Here is a 5,233-nt window from a genome sequence, read left to right on the forward strand (position 1 = left end):
AACGAAACTTATCCTAAGTGCTTTTGACCCGTTACGACCCGCTTAGGTAGCTTATGCTACTTTAACGCGTCGTTTGCGTAAAACGCGCTTGAAACGCCTAACTAGCCCTATGACAAGCAAGATATGCCTTAACACACTTAATATTGTTGCTAAATCAGTTTAGGTGTCAAAATTTATGTTACATAAGTTTAAAATGAATTTTAGTGTAAAAAGGGCATTTTGGTAATTTACCTAAAGCATAAGAACCACTTGTCATTCAACTACTCAAATGGCGTGACCATAAGGTATAACCTTGAAAGGTTATTCCCTATACACTATGGTCACCTAATGTGTTTGGTCGGATCCTAATGATCGACCAAATGGGTCGGGTTCGTAAGTATAAGCGATTGATTAGATCGCTTACCCCTTACGACCCTAAACAAGCACAAAACTAAAAGCGACGAGCTAAACATGCTAGAACATGTTTAGAAAACAGGTTTGGTATTAAAACAAAACGGTTTTAATACCCTAAAGTAGTTTGGTTACAAAATGCGCAAGAAAACGCATTTTGACCGAAAACTACGGCTCGTCACTAAGCCTAGATACGTGGGTAATCAGTAGTATAGTCGCTAGGACTATAACCAACGTGATTACGCTCACGTTATGAAGTTCAAACGAACTTCGCATTGACCATAAACTGGTCAATGCAGAAAGTCAAACAAAGTTTGACTTTCGGACTCGAAAAAGCAATAAAAGAACGAAAGAATACTTACAACGGTCCCGCAAGATTGAATTCGAGTCTCTCAGGTATGAAGTGTCAAAGCACCCCAAACTTAGAGAGCAACCTCTGAATTCAAGTGTGAGGGAAATGGGCAAGACATGGAGGGGTATATATAGGATTTGGGTGAACCGTTAAGATCGTTCCTCGCAAAGCGTGCTTCGATCTTGGCCATCCATGTGTACCCATAGTTTTTAAAAACCATTTGAGCCATTATTTCAGTCCCCTGATTCGAAATACCATTTGCAATGGGTTTTGAGTGCATAACAGCTGTTAGCAGCTGTTAAACTGTTTTTGCAGTTCTGGGGACCTGACGCGGCCCGCCTAAGGATTGCATGAATGTTCACGCGGGCCGCCTGGGCAAAGTTTGACAGATTTGTCAGTTTTGGTCCCTGCAGCTTAGAAACATGCGTTTCGGCCCATTTTTGACACGTTTAAGCCCCGTTAACCTCATTTTAAGGCTCTAAAATGAAGTTAAAGTATTAGGGGACTCAAAACATGCTCAAAAATATCTCGGATGTCGGTTCGTTTGGTCGTACGATCGCGATGTTCGCTTAATTACGACGGAATGCGCATAAGCGCGAAAAATGATCCAAATTGCGCGACGAATGGATTTTTCTCATGCCAAACATTAAAACATAATATTTTAATGCTTACATAAATTTTTGGATGTCCGGAAGTAATCAGAACGTAAGATATGCGCGAAAGTGCAAACTTATGCACTTTTTGACACTTTTAGTCCCTGAATGAGCATAAAGTTTATTTTAGCACACCGAACCCTCAAAGCCTATTTCTAAGCTATGTAAAGGATATTTAAGGTGTGTTTAACTTATGATCATGTTCCGGAATGTTCGTTACAGTTCAAATCGGCATACTTTCGCAGTTTGTCAATTTTAGTCCCTGTAAGCGAATTAACTGAATTTTGCCATACCAAAGCCTTCGAAACTTATTTCTAAGTTATGTAAAGGTTATTTAAGGTATGTTAAGCATTAAAATGATGTTCCGGAGTATTTGTTGCATATAACTGATACGTTTTCGTACCAGTTTGCGTAAAATTCTCCAGAAAGCGATATAGAGTTTGAAATCGAATAAAGCCAAAACATGAAAAACATCAAACATGAATAAACAAACATTGGGATCAAATAACTTTATTTCATTGATAACCGAACTGTTTACAATGATTACAAGCACAAATGTCACAGTCTCCCCTACTTGTGGGAATTTCGTCCCGAAATTCGTTTAGAGGAAACTCGTGGGAATAGATGTGGATACTTCGCCTTCATTTGATCTTCACGTTCCCAAGTAAACTCAGGTCCACGTTTAGATTCCCAGCAAACTTTAACCAACGGAATGCGCTTGCGTTTAAGCCATTTGACTTCACGATCCATAATTTCCACAGGTTTCTCAACAAAATGTAGTGTTTTATCAACACGAATTTCGTCAAGTGGTATGTGGAGGTTCTCATCAGCTAAACACCTTTTGAGGTTGGATACGTGAAAGGTTGGATGAACATTTCCAAGTTCAGGAGGCAATTGAAGTCTGTAGGCTACCTTACCGATTCTTTCAACGATCTGGAATGGTCCAACGTATCTAGGTGCAAGTTTTCCTTTCTTTCCAAATCTGATCACACCTTTCCAAGGTGAGACCTTAAGTAATACTCGATCACCGACTTGAAAATCCAAGGGCTTGCGTTTTAGGTCCGCGTAACTCTTTTGACGGCTTCGAGCTGCCTGTAAGTTATCACAAAGTTTCTTTACCTTGTCAGTTGTCTCCAGAATGAGGTCAGGTCCAGTAATCTGAGCCTCACCTATCTCATTCCAGCAGACTGGTGAATGACATTTTCGACCATAGAGAGCCTCGAAAGGAGCCATGTTGATGCTGGAGTGATAACTGTTGTTGTAGGAGAATTCAATCAATGGAAGATGTGAATCCCAACTACCACCGAAGTCGATCACACAAGCTCTAAGCATATCCTCCAAAGTCTGGATTGTTCTTTCAGTTTGGCCATCAGTTTGTGGATGATAGGCTGTGCTCAGATTGAGTTGGGTCCCCATAGCAGATTGCATGGTTCTCCAAAATCGAGAAGAGAAACGAGCATCCTTGCCCGAAATAATGTTCAAAGGAACACCATGTCGAGATACAATTTCATCCACGTAGATTTTAGCCAAATCATCAGCAGAAAAATCCTCACGGATTGGCAAGAAATGCGCTGATTTAGTAAGACGGTCCACAATTACCCAGATGGCATCGTGACCTTTCTTAGTGCGCGGAAGTTTAGTAATGAGATCCATAGCGATGTTTTCCCATTTCCAAACTGGAATCTCTGGTTGCTCCAAAAGACCATAAGGATGCTGGTGTTCGGCCTTAACCTTAAGACAAGTAAGGCATTTTGAAACGTATAAGGCAATGTCTTTCTTCATACCAGGCCACCAATACTGAGTACGAAGATCCTTATACATTTTGTCTGAGCCAGGATGGATAGAATAACGAGATTTATAGGCCTCATCCATAAGCAAAGTACGAAGATCATCTTGGCTTGGGACCCACAAACGGTCCAAGAAATAATACGACCCATCTTCCTTCAGAACAAGATCAGGCTTAATGTGATAGGGTAATTCCTTACCCATCAAGTCTTGTGAAACACAAACATGCTGAGCCTGAGAAATGCGGGCTTGAATATCGGATCGAGCTTGGATAGCAGTTTGATCACGAATACAATGAAGCATAGTACGTTCCTTACGACTTAATGCGTCAGCCACGACATAAGCTTTACCAAGATGGTAGCGAATTTCGCAATCATAGTCGTTTAGAAGTTCGACCCAACGTCTTTGCCTCATGTTGAGTTCTTTTTGATTGAAGATGTGCTGGAGACTTTTGTGGTCAGTGAAAACCACGCATTTTGTACCGTATAAATAATGTCTCCAGATTTTGAGAGCGAAAACAACTGCACCTAACTCAAGATCATGCGTGGTGTTGTTTCTCTCATGTACTTTCAATTGTCTAGATGCGTAGGCTATGACTTTGTTCCTTTGCATTAGAACACAGCCAAGACCCAATTTCGATGCATCACAGTAGACAACGAAATCATCGTTGCCCTCAGGCAGAGTTAGAATAGGTGCATCACAAAGCTTCTGCTTCAAGGTCTGAAACGCTTCTTCTTGCTTAGAACCCCATTCAAAGGGTTTGTTCTTCTGAGTTAGAGCAGTTAGGGGAACTGCAATCTTCGAGAAGTTTTTAATGAAGCGGCGGTAGTAACCCGCAAGACCAAGAAAAGAACGAACCTCAGTAGGAGTAGTTGGCGTATCCCAATCCTTAATCGCACTGATCTTGGAGGGATCTACATGAATACCTTGTTCGTTGACAATATGTCCCAAAAATTGAACTTCCTTAAGCCAAAATTCGCACTTGGAGAATTTGGCAAAAAGTTGTTCTTTCTTTAGGAGTTCCAGAGTAAGACGAAGATGTTGCTCGTGATCAGCTCGCGTCTTAGAATAAATCAAGATATCATCAATGAAAACGATGATGAACTTATCTAAATAAGGCTTGCAGACCCTATTCATCAAGTCCATGAAAACAGCAGGAGCATTGGTCAAACCGAATGGCATGACTGTGAACTCATAATGCCCATATCGAGTGCGGAATGCTGTTTTGGGAATATCCTCTTCATGCACACGAAGTTGATGATACCCAGAACGAAGATCAATCTTCGAAAAGCAAGTAGCACCCTGTAACTGGTCAAAGAGATCATCAATGCGAGGTAGGGGATATCGATTCTTGATGGTAAGCTTATTCAGCTCACGATAATCGATACACATTCTGAAGGATCCATCCTTCTTCTTGACAAAGAGAACGGGAGCACCCCAAGGTGAAAAGCTAGGACGGATAAAGCCTTTGTCAGAAAGCTCTTGAAGCTGCTTAGATAGCTCTTGCATCTCAGATGGTGCAAGGCGATACGGAGCTTTGGCAATAGGATTTGCACCAGGTACAAGATCGATATGGAACTCGACTTGGCGTGCTGGGGGTAGACCAGGTAATTCTTCAGGAAACAGCTCCGGATAATCCCGAACAACAGGGATATCTTGAATAGACTTACCTTGGTCTTTATCTGCTGTAACATGTGCCAAGAAGGCCACATAGTTCTTTCGCAGATACTTCCGAGCTTGAGAACAAGACATAAGCTTGAGGCTACTAACAGGTTTGTCACCACGAACCTGTAGGATCTCACCTGACGGGAGCGGCACACGAACGATCTTCTCAAAACAAACCACCTCTGCGCGATGCTTGGCTAACCAATCCATACCCACAATAATGTCGAAACTTCCAAGACGCATAGGCGTGAGGTCAATAGGAAAAAGGTGGTTGCTAAGGTTTAATTGGCAGTTGCGAAGAATGGAATTAAGAACAATGGGTTCACCATTCGCAACTTCAACAGTCAAAGGTTTACCTAGTTTTGTTCTAGACACGCGAAGCAATGGT

Source organism: Helianthus annuus, chromosome 12, assembly GCF_002127325.2.
Source record: "Helianthus annuus cultivar XRQ/B chromosome 12, HanXRQr2.0-SUNRISE, whole genome shotgun sequence".
In the NCBI taxonomy this organism is placed as follows: Eukaryota; Viridiplantae; Streptophyta; class Magnoliopsida; order Asterales; family Asteraceae; genus Helianthus; species Helianthus annuus.